This window comes from Palaemon carinicauda, chromosome 26, assembly GCF_036898095.1.
Source record: "Palaemon carinicauda isolate YSFRI2023 chromosome 26, ASM3689809v2, whole genome shotgun sequence".
NCBI lineage: Eukaryota > Metazoa > Arthropoda > Malacostraca > Decapoda > Palaemonidae > Palaemon > Palaemon carinicauda.
This window is the reverse complement of record NC_090750.1, coordinates 37842462-37857846: the sequence shown is the minus strand read 5'-3', so window position 1 is coordinate 37857846 and position 15385 is coordinate 37842462. Positions and strand designations below refer to the sequence as shown.

At 37.4% G+C, this 15385-nt stretch overlaps 1 long non-coding RNA gene across 1 annotated transcript; it reads left to right on the top strand.

Annotated features, from left to right (window-relative positions):
- The first annotated feature begins 3704 nt into the window (after positions 1-3704).
- LOC137620145 (uncharacterized) lies at positions 3705-15049 on the top strand. Its single transcript, XR_011039992.1, has 3 exons — positions 3705-3780; positions 10285-10487; positions 13335-15049. It is a non-coding gene; the product is annotated as an uncharacterized lncRNA (long non-coding RNA).
- Positions 15050-15385: the final 336 nt, after the last annotated feature.

Below are 15385 nucleotides of genomic sequence, written 5' to 3'. Positions count from 1 at the left end.
TGCCTCAGTTCATCATGGGCAAGGCGAACGTGACAGCAGATGCTCTGAGTCGAAGGGATCAGATCTTAAACTCCGAATGGACCATTCATCAGCAAGTGGTAGACGATTTGGTTCATCTCTGGCCAGCAACAGTGGATATGTTTGCCACCGCAATGAACCACAGACTTCAGGCTTACTTCAGTCCTCACATCGATCCGGGATCAGTGGGAACAGATGCTATGCTTCAGGACTGGAGGCATCTTCAGGGATATGCGTTCCCTCCGTTTCCTCTGATAAGGAACATTCTGAACAAACTGAGGGAGTCCACAGGATGCAGTCTTACTCTGGTCACACCCTTCTGGCCTCAGAAAGACTGGTTTGTGGACCTCTTAGAGCTGTCAGTAGACACCCCAAGGAGGTTGCCTGTCAGACGAGACCTCCTCAAACAGCCTCATCGACACGTGTTTCATCTAAGACCACAAGCTCTTCAGCTGACTGCATGGATACTATCCGCAGATTTGCCAGGGCTCGAGGAGTCTCCAGGCAGGTGGCCCAACAAGTTACCTTCGCTCGAAGACCTTCCACTCGTATAAATTACCAGTACAAGTGGAAGATATTCAGGAAGTGGTGTAAGGACACAAAACACTCAATCTCGAACCCGACAGTTGCCAAGATTGCAGATTTCCTCTTATTCCTTCGTAAGGAAAGACTTCTATCAGTTCCAGCCATCAGGGGATATAGAGCTATGTTATCCTCGGTTTTCAGATTTGCCTTCAGGGAGATGCTTGAAGATCCAATCATTACCGATCTCATTAGGTCCTTCGAAATTGAAATTCCTAAAAAGGTGATTTCAGCTCCTCTTTGGGACTTGGACGTGGTCCTTAAGGCTTTAACTACGGAGCCTTATGAACCACTAGCATCAGCAGATCTTCGAAACTTGTCCATGAAGGCACTTTTCCTTGTAGCCTTGGCAACTGCAAAAAGGGTTGGGGAATTGCAGGCACTTTCAGCGGGGGTGGCTTGGAGGGGAAGAGACTTTGTTTTGCATTTTTTGCCAGAATTCAGAGCGAAAACAGAGTCATTCAACAATCCACTTCCTCGGGAATTCGTTCTGATATCCCTCTCAGAGAGAGTGGGTAGAGACGATGAAGAGAGACTTCTGTGCCCAGTAAGAGCTCTTCGTTACTACCTAGACAGGACAAAGACTATCCAGCCACGTCCTAGGGCGCTTTTCGTCTCCCCTAAATGCCCAAACAAAACCTTGTCAAAGAATGCGATGGCCTTCCTTCTTAGACAGGTTATTAAGGGTGCATCGGGGGCATCGCCCACGTCATCAACTCAAGGGAGAGCATCAGGAGCCCACAGTATTAGGGGTATGGCTAATTCACTACGTTTTTGGACCAACACATCAATGTCTTCTATTCTGAAGGCTGCGACGTGGAGGTCTAAGTCGGTTTTTTCATCATTTTACTTAAAAGATGTAGAATTAGTATATAATAATGTCCGTTCCTTGGGTCCCATTGTGGCAGCAGGCGGAGTCATTGCTTAACCACTGTCATCACCGTTTCCTCTCCTCTTCGCTGAACTTGGCTGGGGAGATGGAATTATTACGTCATACCTTCACATGCACTGACGATTAAACCCTCTTAATGGAAGTGACACCTTGAGAGGCAGAATCGTTAGGCTCAGGTCCTCTAGCATCAACTATTGAACCCTTTCAATGGAAGTGACACCTTGAAAGGCCTAGATTGTTGAATGCAGGACGCATGTACCACCAATCGAACCCCTTCAATGGAAGTGACACCTTGGAGGGTCTAGATTGCTGAGTACAGGGTCTCTCTCACAAGTCGTAAGTGTCCGAAACATGACCAGACAGTTGGGAGAGGACCACTATGCCTGTAGCTTCGTCAACAGAGCGACCACAGAGGATGCCTAGACAGTAGCTCCCTATGGACTTGGCCCTGACATGGCGACTGACTGACGAACTGACAATTATGCTGTGACACATCGTCAAGTCAATCAAGGTAAGCTACAATTCAGGCAACCTTCCTAGCATCAAACTGATCATTTCCCCCCATCCAGCTAAATGTGGGGAATCGGCAAATGTTGATTGTGCAGTTGGGTATTAGACAAATGTAATTTTTAATTTAAAATTAATTTTCTAATACTCACCTGCACAATCAACATTAGATGCCCTCCCACCTGCCCCACTATCAATGATCAGAGCAGTTTCAGGTCTCTCCTACACCTGCAGAGATCAAAAGTGATGATTCCTGGTGGTGAGGTTTACAGGAAGGATACCACACAAGTCCCGAGCGCCCTTGGTCGCCTTACATCGTTACGCTATCGCTCTGGACTCAAAAATTGAGCCGGCAGATCGCTCTTGTTAGAACAGATGGCGACCAAATCAAATATGGTAGTTGGATAACTAGCGAACGACATGTATAGACAATTATAAGAAATTTACTATGCTACGTCGACCTACCAACTCATTAAATTAACGAAATCTTAGATAATTTTTATCATTAATTAGCATGAACATTTTGAAATTAACTGATATAATTGTTTTTCACTCGGGACTTAGTGTGTATATTATACTTACGTAATGGGTTAGAGTAAATCAAATTGGAAGCAACTTGCTGTAACAAGATCTATCGGCAAATGTTGATTGTGCAGGTGAGTATTAGAAAATTAATTTTAAATTAAAAATTACATTTTATACATATGGAGTCTATAGCCAAACTATAAATCCTAGATTTTAAAATGCTCTCTACTTTTAGTTTACTGTGATAGTTTTACTATTTTTAAGTAGATCTTACCATTATCATATCTTACAATTATAATGGAAGATCATATTCCTAAAGGCATTAACTCATAAATTTAATAAGATGACCTTATAACAATTTTTTTTTATGTTAAGTATAATATAGTTACCCATAAATAAAGTTTTCTCTAAATCAAAAGTTATACCGTTTTCTTTTTCTTAACCAGATGATGCTAATATAACAAATGTTGTTATTGTATATATCCATTAAATATTAAATCATATTCATACGAATATCTTCTGAGCTCCTATTGTAATTCAATCAATCTATCGAAAGAATTTTTAAATATACCCTAAGCAAAATAACTAAATTTCAGCTGATGAAAAGGCTAAAGAACACAGACCATGGTGGAGGTCTCTGATTGGTTGAAGCAATTCTTTAACCAGGGGGGGACATTTTTTGGGGAATTTCTCTCCAAATCTGGGAATGTTTAGAGGTATTTGGGAACATCAAGTGTGGGAAATCCCATTTTTTCTGGTAATTGTAAAACACTATCTAAATACTCAGGAATAATTCAGTCTCCAGTAAGCAATAAGATTTATAATGACTGAGAATGACTTAATTATGTTTTATTATTTTCCTTTGGTATGGCATTCATTACAATTATAATTTGATTTATCTATCTTTCAGAGCACAAACTGAAATCAGAACACGAGTTCATAATTAAAAAACTAAATTTTACTGTTTGTGGTTTCACAAATAGAATAATCAAAAGTAAATACAGAATATATTATAATCAGGAGTAGCCTACATAATACAACATTTAGTAGAATACAGATTTAATTGTGTTGAAAAATGCCTGGAAAAATATATTCTTTTCTGGGGAACTTTGCGGGATTGTCTAGGGATTTCCCTGACAGTGCAGGCTGTAGACAAGAAAATTCATTTCTGCCCCAGACAGTGGACACACACACAGGAAGAACGAGGGCTTGTCTTTTAACTTGTGATTCAGTGAACAACGAAGAGTCGTTAATGGGTAAGGAGGGACACTTTTTACAAGGTTTTATTGTTTATATTACGTTCTCGACGCCGATTTTGTATTGCTCAAAATACTAGAGATTCGAATAACCTGCAGATATTGATCGTAAATCATGGAATTTCTTTAAGGGTCTTTTATTGGCGAAGGAATTTCATAAGAGAAATTTCCCAAAAATAGCCTTTTTAGCGTGTGGTGGTAATTTTCATATTCAATGAAACGTTATTAAATGAGATTGTTTCTAGGCGTGGCTTTCAGTTTTTCAATTAACGATAGGATGGTGTATAACTGTAGTTGTGTGGTTTTGAGTTCCAATTGGAGACACTGTAATCACCTACCTATAATTGAAGTTGTTACTATAAAATTGAATGGGGATATTAACAATGCCTATAGCCGTAGGCCTAGATTTTATAATCCAAATCAACTGTCGATATAATACCTTCTGTCAATGGATTTTCTCGTGATTGAAATAATTCTCGTATCATCATGAAGTCTGCTCAATGTTTTATCAAAAAAAGACAAAACTGTTTTTAACTACATACTTTGATTTTATCTGGTTAGAAAAAAAAATTAATTAGATATTTTTCACATTTTTCAAGTTGTGAATGTGCTAGTGTTGATTAGGTATTGTGGAAACTGTGTAATTTAGGCAAATTATTTGCATTGAAAAAGTTTCATTAGGAATTAGGTAATTGCTTAGACCTCGTATACACTGACTCCCCTGGCGTTATAACTTGTAAGGTTGTATCTCCAGTTGGGACATCTGATCATGCCTTGATTTCATTAGTAGTGAAGACTGAGCAACCTGTCCCTGATATATCATACTTTTGTAAAATTTATATGAAATCCCAGTAATAGTTTACAACACCACGCTCTCCATTTACTCCAAAATAATGCAATCCTGCAGTTTTCATCTTCTTGCACAGTAATTAGGTGGTTATTTAAATTCTGGGAAAGCAATAATTAGCAAGATATGTTGAGGATGGGGAAGGGGTTATGAAAAGAAAATAGCTCGGTTTCCTCACTAAACGACTCGGAACTGACATGTCAACAAAGTCAACCAAACAGAATTCGTGATGCACGCGTACATACACAGAAGTCTGTGATCCCAGCGTACATTTGATATACTGTATATTCAAAATATGCTTAGTTAAAAACGGATTAATTACTCAACAGTGTCCATGAAATATGCAATTTACAAACAGTGACACATTTGAGTAATCACTCAATTTTTGATTAAGTATATTTTGAATAATGTTATACAGTATATCAAATGTTCGCTGGTATCACGAATTTCTGTTTATGTACGCTGCCATCACGAATCCTGTTTCGTTGACTTTGTTGACATGTCCGTTCCAAGTCGTTTAGTGAGGAAACCGAGCTATTTTCTTTTTATAACCCCTTCCCCCTTCCTCAAAATATCTTGCCAATTATTGCTTTCCCAGAATTTAAATAACCATCTAATTACTGTGCAAGATGATGAAAACTGCAGGATTGCATTATTTTGGAGTAAATGGAGAGCGTGGTGTTGTAAACTATTACCGAAATCCCAAGCAGACTGGAATGGGATTTTGCATGATCTTTAGTGCTTGAATTGGTCACAATTATATAGTAGTGTAGATCCTGTTGTCCCTTTGAATGAGAATATAGTCAACATAATTTATAGGCGTATCCCTTCTCGTGTGCCAAGGTACCAAGTGAAGGACAAACCGTGGTTCAATGATGATTGTAGACGTGCTTATTTGGAGAAGCAGGAGGCCTATCTCCTTTGGAAGGGTAACAGATCAGATTTGACCTTGAACAGCTATACTCAGCTTCGAGCTTTTGCTCAGAGAGTTTATGCCTCAATTGAAAAGGAGTACAATTTAACCATAACAGAAACCCTTTCTGGTACAACTCAGGAACATAAATGGTGGTCTTCCCTTAAATCTGCACTCTTTGGTGTAGATGCAACAGTTCCTCCTTTACTTAAACCAAATGGCCCAATCACTCACTGTCCAAAGGAAAAGGCAACCCTTTTGGCTGATGTTTTTGACAGTAAACAGAGTAATGAAAAACTTGAACTTCCTCATTCCTGTTTTCCTGAGGCTAAACTAACTAGTTTAGCTTTTCGATCTCGTGAAATTAAAGCTCTGTTGATGGACCTTGATGCTTATGGAGGTGTAGACCCAAATGGTATTTTAACATTGTTTTTTCTAAAGACAGCAGATTTCTTAGCTCCAAAGTTATGTTATTTTGCGCAAGTTAGCAAGAAGAAGAGCTTTTAGCACTTGTTGGAGGATTGGTTATGTTACTCCTCTATGGAAATGTGTTTATGGTAGCTCAAGTCCCACTGATTACCGCCCAATTTCCATAACTCCCATATTAGATAAATTGGTATTATTACAGTTTCATCCATTATGGGAAATCTATTATAATATATTTCCCGAGTAAAGCAAGTCTTTTGTAGTATTTCTGTAAAATATTATCTGTCGCAAATGCCTAGTTCTTTATATATCGACGATCAAACTCACGCTACTCATGTCTTCCTCCCAGATTTTTTCTAAGTCTGTTGTTATTGTTGACTGTGTCTTGTATTTGCTTAAATGAGCCCTGTAACCACTATAATCCGCTGACAAACTAGTCCACTATGAAGTCTTACACGTTTGGCCAATCACAGCGCCTGTCCACTATGACGTCATACATGTTTGGCCAATCACAGCGCGACAATACATTATCTTCCCAGGCATTTCATTTCGTTCTTAGACATGGAGACCATAGAAAGCACGTCATCTCATGTTGCACAAGAAGTTGAAATTCCATCTTCTTGTCCTGACTGTTCCCTAACTTACAATGAATTTGTTGAAAAACTAGTGCATTTGTGCCAGAGACACAATTTAATTCTACAAAATAAAAATTGTCCTGCATGCCAAGGAACCTTCCCAACGGCTTCACGTTTTCCTCAAAGCAGCAGCACATCTTTATGAACCAACAGTTTAAGGTAAGCTTCATTAATTTATAGAGTATATTATAATGGTGATAGTATAACGATGTATACAGCAGTACCATCACTTTGGATTTGGTTTGATGGATGTGTTAGGTAGTGGCTGTAAGGGGGGGGGGGGTCGCAGGGGCTAGGCTTGGGTAGGGGTACAGGGCCCTTGGTTAGGTGGTTGTATTAGGTTCGGTAGTGTCCCGAAAATCACTGTGGCCTTAAGGGGGGGTTGCAGGGGGGGCAGAGCCCCCCCCCCCCCCGGTAGGCCTAGGTAGGGATACAGGGCCCCTATGCTAGGTTAGGTGGGTTTTCTTAGGTTCAGTAGTGCCCTGAAAATCACTGTGGCCTTAAGGGGGGGGGGCGGAGGACCCCCCCCCCCCGGTAGGGCTAGATAGGGGTATAGGGGGAGGGGTGGTGGAAGGACAAGTATTCATTTATTGCAAATATCATTTGACGCCCCCCCCCCCACCCAAAACCCCGGTTCCCACCTGGTGTCCCCCATAATTGTTGGGATGAAGTAGGGTCTTTCTGCATTCTGGAACAACTTTTTGTTTTAACATCAATTACATAGTAAATCTCTAAATCGGATGGTTTGCGGTCAAAATAAACGTTAAATTCGTTGGAACTACACTATTTCTGATGCAACAAATATATTTTTATTCCAGTTTCCCCATAATGGATGAAAATGTAAATTTACCGATAAATTTTTTTAGCGTCTTCTGGCAAAACATCTTAATAGGTTTGCTGAAGGTAATCATCTATTCCCTAGTTTGCAATTTGGTTTTCGTAAAGGCCTTGGAGCATGTGATGCCCTTCTTACAATCTCCAATGCTGTACAGAAATTCCTTGATTGTGGTCAGGAAGTTCGTATGATTGGCCTTGATTTTAGTGCTGCCTTCGACGGCGTTAATCATGAGGCCCTTGTTTTCAAACTGAAACAGTTAGGAGTAGGTGGGTAGTTTCTTAGCATTATTATTGATTTTTTAAGTAAAAGATCTCATTGTTGTTGATGGGCACCATAGTGAGTATAGGAATGTGATATCCGGTGTTCCACAGGGTAGTTTTCTTGGCCCATTACTTTTCATACTATATACACATGACATGTGGTTTGGCCTAGAAAACAAGGTTGTTGCATATGCAGATGATGCTACTCTCTTTGCATCAATTCCATCCCCTGAATGTAGATCTGGGGTTGGTGAATCCCTTAATAGAGATTTAGCTAAAATTAGTGCATGGTGCAAATTATGGGGTATGAAGTTGAATCCTAACAAAACTCAAAGTATGATTGTAAGTAGGTCAAGGACGGTGGCTCCTCAACATCTGGAACTCAGTATTGATGATGTTTCTTCAAATTTGTATGACTCTTTCAAAAATTTTAGGTGTGATTCTCGACAGAAAATTTACTTTTGAAAAACACATTAGGTGTCTCTTCTTCAATTGGACAAAATATTGGCTTGTTGAGAAAGTCTTACAAGATTTTCGGTGATCAATCTATTCTGAAAAAGTGTTTTAATTCTTTCATTCTACCTTGTTTTGAGTATTGTTCTCCTGTCTAGTGTTCAGATGCTGATTCTCATCTTAATTTGTTGGACAGAAACTTACGGTCTATTAAATTTCTTATTTCTGATCTAGATATCAATCTTTGGCACCGTCGTTCAATTAGTTCATTATGCATGTTGCATAAGATTTTTCATAACTTGGACCATCCTTTACATTCAGATCTCCCTGGACAATTCTATCCTGTTCGTAATACTGGGCAGGCAGTTAATTCTAAAAGCCAGACCTTCTCCATCATGAGGCTCAATACTACACAGTATTCTAGAAGTTTTATTCCAGCTGTTACCAAGTTGTGGAATGATTTTCCTAATCTACCCGGGTAATTGAATCAATAGAATTTCAAAAGTTCTAAGTTGGAGCAAATGTTTTTATGTTGACCAGGCTGACACGAGTGTTTTTATAGTTTATACATGACATATCTGTTTTTGACGTTAATAGTTTATACAGGACATATGTTTCGACGTTGTTTCTGTTTTTGAATGATTTATTGTTAACTTTTTCTCATCATTTATTTATTTCTTTATTTTCTTTCCTCACTGGGCTATTTATCCCTGTTGGAGCCCTTGGGCTTATAGCATCTTGCTTTTCCAACTAGGGTTGTAGCTTGGCTAATAATAATAATAATAATAATAATAAGTTTCAGGTGATGTTAGAAAGTTATTCGTTATTTGATAAAAAAACATATTTCAGTGAATAACTCAAGTCATTCTCAATTTTACTAATGCAAAATATAAATTCTTTGTTATGGCTCATTATACACATTTTGTTGAATTCCCATATTCATTTGAATGCAAATACATACAATCCATGGGGGACATATTTACAATTATTTTGCTTTTACGAAACAACCATTGCCTCACTTGCCATTAGTTTGTAAGTCCTTTGCCAGCCACGCCCACCAATTAGTCTCTCTCTCTCTCTCTCTCTCTCTCTCTCTCTCTCTCTCTCTCTCTCTCTCTCTCTCTTAAATACAAGAAGGCAGTAAGCATCAAACCCATTGAAATATTAAATATTCGGAAGTGTATCCCAAGATATACACTATTTGTAAGTTTAGATCAAGTCAGCCTCATGTCAGCTCAGCACATGCACTTACACAGAAGTGGTTGATAGAATAAGAGGCTTAGATTTGATCTTTAAGGGACTCCATACCACTAATACATTGAAATTCAGTTTAAATTAAATAGGAAGTTACCGAGATAAAAGCGCTAGAAGGAACACGGCTTTTTCTTTAGATTCTTTGAAAATAATCTTGGGAAAACCTTTATAGAAACCAGTTTTTTAAGCAACTCGCATGCTTTTTTTCTCTCATCCATTAACGGACGAATAATTACCTAATTACCCCATTCGTAATGAGTAAACTTACTGTAAGGGGGGTGGGGTTCCTTGCCTGGATTTCGACCAACCGGACAGAACTGGTTTTCTGCATATTTGTTCTCCGTTTAAGATCCTACTCAATGTCAGTGAATTTTCAAAATAGTTAGTTTTTAATCTGAAAATGGGAAACCGTATTTAGTGATAAATACCAACAGTCTTCGTTCAGTATCAAGGTAAAAGGTTGTATTTATTTTGCATTAATTAATTTTGTTACCAGGTGATGACTGCATAAATCAACACTGAAAGACATACTTTGTTGACTAAGCAACTTGAATCGAAGGGGTTACAATAACTGTAATAACTAGCAGCATGAATATTTTGACTTTAAGGCTGGATATATAGAAACTGCTTCTGTTTTTTTTAACCATGATAAAATGAGTTTAGATGCTACAACAATTATGGTTTTAATCTAACTTGGCGTGCATATTTTTAATGAATTGATTGTTCTCATTTAAAATTGTGGCAAAGAACGACTCAAAATGGTTGAGCATTGTGGAATGTTGGCTCTGACATCATGAAACAGTAGAAATTTTTATTTCAAGTTACTATTTAGGAAATGAATTCAAAATTACTTTGTTAAATCATGCTTGTGTTTCTAGGTGACATGGACAGTCTTGCAAGAGTTGCTCAACTTGCTTGTATGGCAATAATCGTGGCTTAAAAAAAAGATAATACATCTGTTTAACCAGCTACTATAAAGAGCTACTCATACAGTTGAGCCCATATATGAACTTTACTTGAAGGTCTGTTTTTCTGGCTGTGTCACACACACAGGATCCCTGCGCACTACAGAGCCTACAAGGTTAGTTTATCGTGTACATTCTCAGTTATTTTGCACATCACACATTTCGTGTATGCCAAATGCTTTAATTTTGAAACTGAGGTATTATCTATGTTTAGCATTGATCCTCGTTTATTTGCAAGATTTTTACTATTAATTTTCATATGTTGATTCTGGCAGAATCGTAATAAGTTAGAACGAATTTTTTGTGTAATTCTGATATTTGAGGAAATACTCTTTGGAAAGCCTTTATTGATACGTCTTACTTTGTATTAAACTGCATCAATAATTTAATATCATTCACTAGTGGACAGGTGTAATCAAATCATTAGTTAATGACTACACTCTACTGTAAATTGGGGGCGGATTTCCTTAGTCTGTATTTTCGACCAGTCAGGCAAAAGTGATTTTCAACAAATTTGCTCTTCGTTAAGACGACTGGCCTACTTGTTGTCATAGTTTTTTTTAATTGGTTTTCATTCTAAAAATAGGAAGCCTTATTTAGTTTAATGAAAAACTAATAAGTTACTTTTGTTTTGCATGTATTAGATTTTAAATCAATAAATGGATAGTTTTATGTGGAAATTTTCGAAGGCAGTATCATTTTGATGAAACAAAGGTGGTTATTAGTTATCCACAGTATTGCATAAAGCGTCAATACTGCCTTTGATACTTTGTGGGCTAAGAAACTTTAATCGAAGTTGTGACTATAAACACTATATGTGTACATCATTTCATCTTTAACTAGTTTAGATTTTTGTTAATTTTACGGTTGTGGTAGATGGAGGTGTTTATAAAAAAGTTTGATACTTGACCATGAGGTATTTTCTGTTTAAGAAAATATATTATTTTGATAGATCTACAATAATCAACAACGAAAGTATTTTGACTTTTCTAAAGGTATCTATGAAGTACCAGTTTTTCTGTAGAGTTTTAATTCTGAAAGTTTTTGTTGAGATGTTAACAGTTATACCCTTTCTGAGTGGAGATACCTTGACGTGGTGAAAGGGTTTGCGTATCGCCATGATGAACAAAGTTGTACTAGCCAGGCCCACCCATACTAGGTTGGTTTACTGTGAGCTATCAGACCAAAATCTCCCACCATGAAAAATGGCTAAACCCCAGACAGGAATTGATGTCTGAGGCCTTTGTCCTGCAGTGGACAAGAAACGGCTGCGTTTGTTATTGTATAACTTATAATTTTGATCCAACTCCGTACAAAATGGGCTGTATACAGATATAGAATGTTCGCATTTGGGAATGTAGTGTAAAACTAATCAAATGTGTTAAGTTTAAGGAACCAAATTCTAAAATGCTTGTCTATATTAAATAATATTTGTTTCCAGGTGATGTAAGCTATCTGAGATGTGTTGCTCATCTTGCAATAATTGTGGCTTTTCCGACAACAAATTGCTTTCTTTATGGTTCGAGTTTGGTTGGAGCTCTAGACTCTAGGCCGTACTGGCGACTGTAAATAGCCTCTCGTATAGTTTGGCCAATAGGTGAACTTTTAATGCTTTTGTACGATTTAGATTTTGAATTTATTCCCGTTTTATTTTCATTGAGATATTTACCATTATTTTCCTATGTTGGTTGCAGGATCATATTAGGTTAGAAAAAAATTTATGAATAAATTCAAATTGTTTTGGTATTGTGTGGAGGGAAGTGACAATGACCTGCAGCAGGTAAAGGTTAATTGGGAATAAGATTCTTACATGCATATATACCTCATTTGAGTCATTTCTTTCCATCAACATCGATAGTAAGCAAGGGGAGTATTTTGCATTACTTCCCAAGTTCTCGATTTTTGTCTTTTCATACCTTAAGGGCAAATTGACCAAATGCATCAGGGAAATATAATTAGCTGTATCTTCGGTCAAGCGAGTTCAATTGTCTTAACGCTGTGTGTAGGTTACATAAGCCACGGTTTTGATGAGAACCAGATTTCTAGGAGCCTGGTGTGGACCATGATATCTAATACTGGCATCTTTGTGATCATTGCATTAATCATGTTTTGTCTAATAGAGCTCGAATAAACGTGATTGTTCCCTGTGCTTTTGTGTTGGCTGTTTTGCAGTTGCTTTGCTTGGCTTGTGATCGTGGCCCTTCAATGTAAAGCAGTGATAGGCTTGGAATTTCTTGCTTAAAATTAAATTCTCTCTCTCTCTCTCTCTCTCTCTCTCTCTCTCTCTCTCTCTCTCTCTCTCTCTCTCTCTCTCTCTCTCTCTCTCTCTCTCTCTCTCTCACATACAAAATAACAAATACTTGGAATAGACGTCCAGAGGATGTAGTAAACAGTAACACGGTAAACTGGTTCAAGAATAAGTTAGACAAGATCATAAGAACTTTCTAAATGCTTAAACTAAATCGCTCTACCAAAGGGCAAATGGTGTCTCCGCTGATGGACTAAAAAGTCTGAGACATCCAAAATCTTTGTAACTCCTTTTAACTCTCGCTCGTGTATTCTGTTACCTTTCAACACACACAAGTGACCTCATCATGACTATCTCAGAATTACCATTTTCTAAGAATTTTAACTAGTAAGGTAAGGCTAAATCTTCAGTAGGTATTTGGCAAATAGTTTATTGAGGTGTGGTGTGATTTGACAATTTGATCAATATTTGTTGTTCAACAAATAAACCTATTGTATTTGTTCGGGCAATCATGGATATCATATAACTAAATAGTTTTTTATGTCGCAGTAAACTCAGCTTTTGACATTATTTAGTTTACTAGTAATAAGTGTCGTAAGCTTGGAAGGAGTCTTAAACTATTGGGGGGGGGGGGGGGGGGGGGGGGAATTTAGTCAAGAACAGAAGTAGGTAAAAGTGAAAATGTTACTAAAATGCCCTTTCCAATTCTTTCCAGATTTGTGCTCAAGTTTGATTGGTACGGTATTCATGACACCGAGGACTGAAAGAGGACACAAAGACTGTCATGCAACAAGTTGAGAAATTGCAGAAATGGGCTTGAATCCTGTCTTCCGTATGAGCTAAGTTGAGTATGACACTGTCAAAGATGAACTAATACTGTATACTTCTCTTGAATAGTAAAATCTTCGTTTTAAGGTTTTGTGCTTTTTAAAAAACAAGTTAGATTTCTGGCATACATTGCTGGTATGAAGTTCCTCAATCACGTACAGAGCAATATTAGATTATGCTGGGTAAATAGAAGATATTAAGATCTTTTGAGTTTCTAGAAATTGGTGTTCCATTCAGTGAGATTTCTTTTTTTTGTCCTTAATTTGAAAAGGCCACTCATAAAAAGGACACTCCAAAATCAAGCCATTGTTCTGTAGTCTTGGGTAGTGCCATAGCCTCTGTACCATGGTCTTCCATTGTCTTGGGTTAGAGTTCTCTTGCTTGAGGTACACTAGAGCAATCTATTCTATCTTATTTCTCTTCCTCTTGTTTTGTTAAGTTTTTTATAGTTTATATGGGAAATGTTTATTTTAATGTTAACCACGAAAGTTGAAAAAGTCAAAACCTCTAAACAAGGCCACTTGGTAGTTAATTTTGCGGATAAAGCTGGGTTAGAAAAGGCTAAAAATTACTTAGAAGAGGTCAAGAATGACATTAAGGTAGAAGTAGATAAAAAGGATCTACTTAAACCGAAGATCAAGGTCTGCAACATTGATGAAAATGAAGATGATATAATTGCCAGTATAATGGAGAAGAATGAATGGTTGAATGATATATGTGAAAATGAAGAGGACTTTAAATTGATCAGGAAGTTTAAATCAAGACAAAGCGGTAAATCACATGTCATTATAAAGTATAGTCCAACTATCAGGAAAGTTTTCCGTAAAAGGGACGATAGAGTATATACCACGCTTGGAGGATGCTGCAAAATTTATGATTCCTACAATGTATTTCAATGTTATAAATGCCAGGAATTTGGTCATACTGCCGATAATTGTAGCAAGACTCAGGTATGTGCCAAGTGTAGCCAAGAACACCGAACCACGGATTGTAGTGTAAATACGTTAAAGTGTCATAACTGCACAATGAGGAATTACAATGATACGAATCATAAGACATATGATGAAAACTGTAAAGTATACAAGGAGGAACTTACTAGGATAAAATATAGAACCGATCATGGAGTCTAGCCCATTGGTTAAGTGTGGTCTGATAAATATTCAATCGGTGGGGAATAAAAACATAAAGATTAGAACTCTTATTAATGAAATGGAATTAGATTTATGCTTGTTAACGGAAACTTGGTTGCAGGGAAATATTAGTGATAACTCAAAGATTCAGGAGATGACGCAGTGTACTCACGATTTCTACTATGTACCAAGAAAGGATAAAACTGGAGGAGGAGTGGGTGTCTTCGTATCGAAAATCTTCTCTAGGGTTTATATCATGAATGAAATAGTAATTGAAACGTTTGAATATATCTATTTAAAACTGACAAGAAACACTAAGGTATTGAATATAATATCATTATATAGACCACCAGGAAGTAATATGAGGAAATTCATTGGAGAATTTAGTATTCTTGTGGGTGTGGTGGACGATGTTGAAAATACATTAATTGGTGGAGACTTTAATTGTTGGGTAGATGATGAAAATGATAATAAGGCTAACGAACTCAGGGAAGAATTTGAGATGTTTAATTTAATAAACAGTGTTTTGGTATCAACGTCAGTAGGTGGTCATACACTCGACTTGGTCCTATGTGAGAAAGATTCTGACCTAATAAGAAACCTTGAAGTGGAGCCAGACTTTGAGATCTCAAAAACACAAACTCATCACTTTTGATGTTAATATAAATTGCATCAGAGTATTGAAAATATGGATCACATGTAGGGAACGGGAAAATTTTGATGCTGAGAATTTTATTGGAGCTAGTGTAGCGCAAATGTCTTGTGAGAACACACAAGAATGGTAGATAGAGAATGTGTTGGGTGTTAT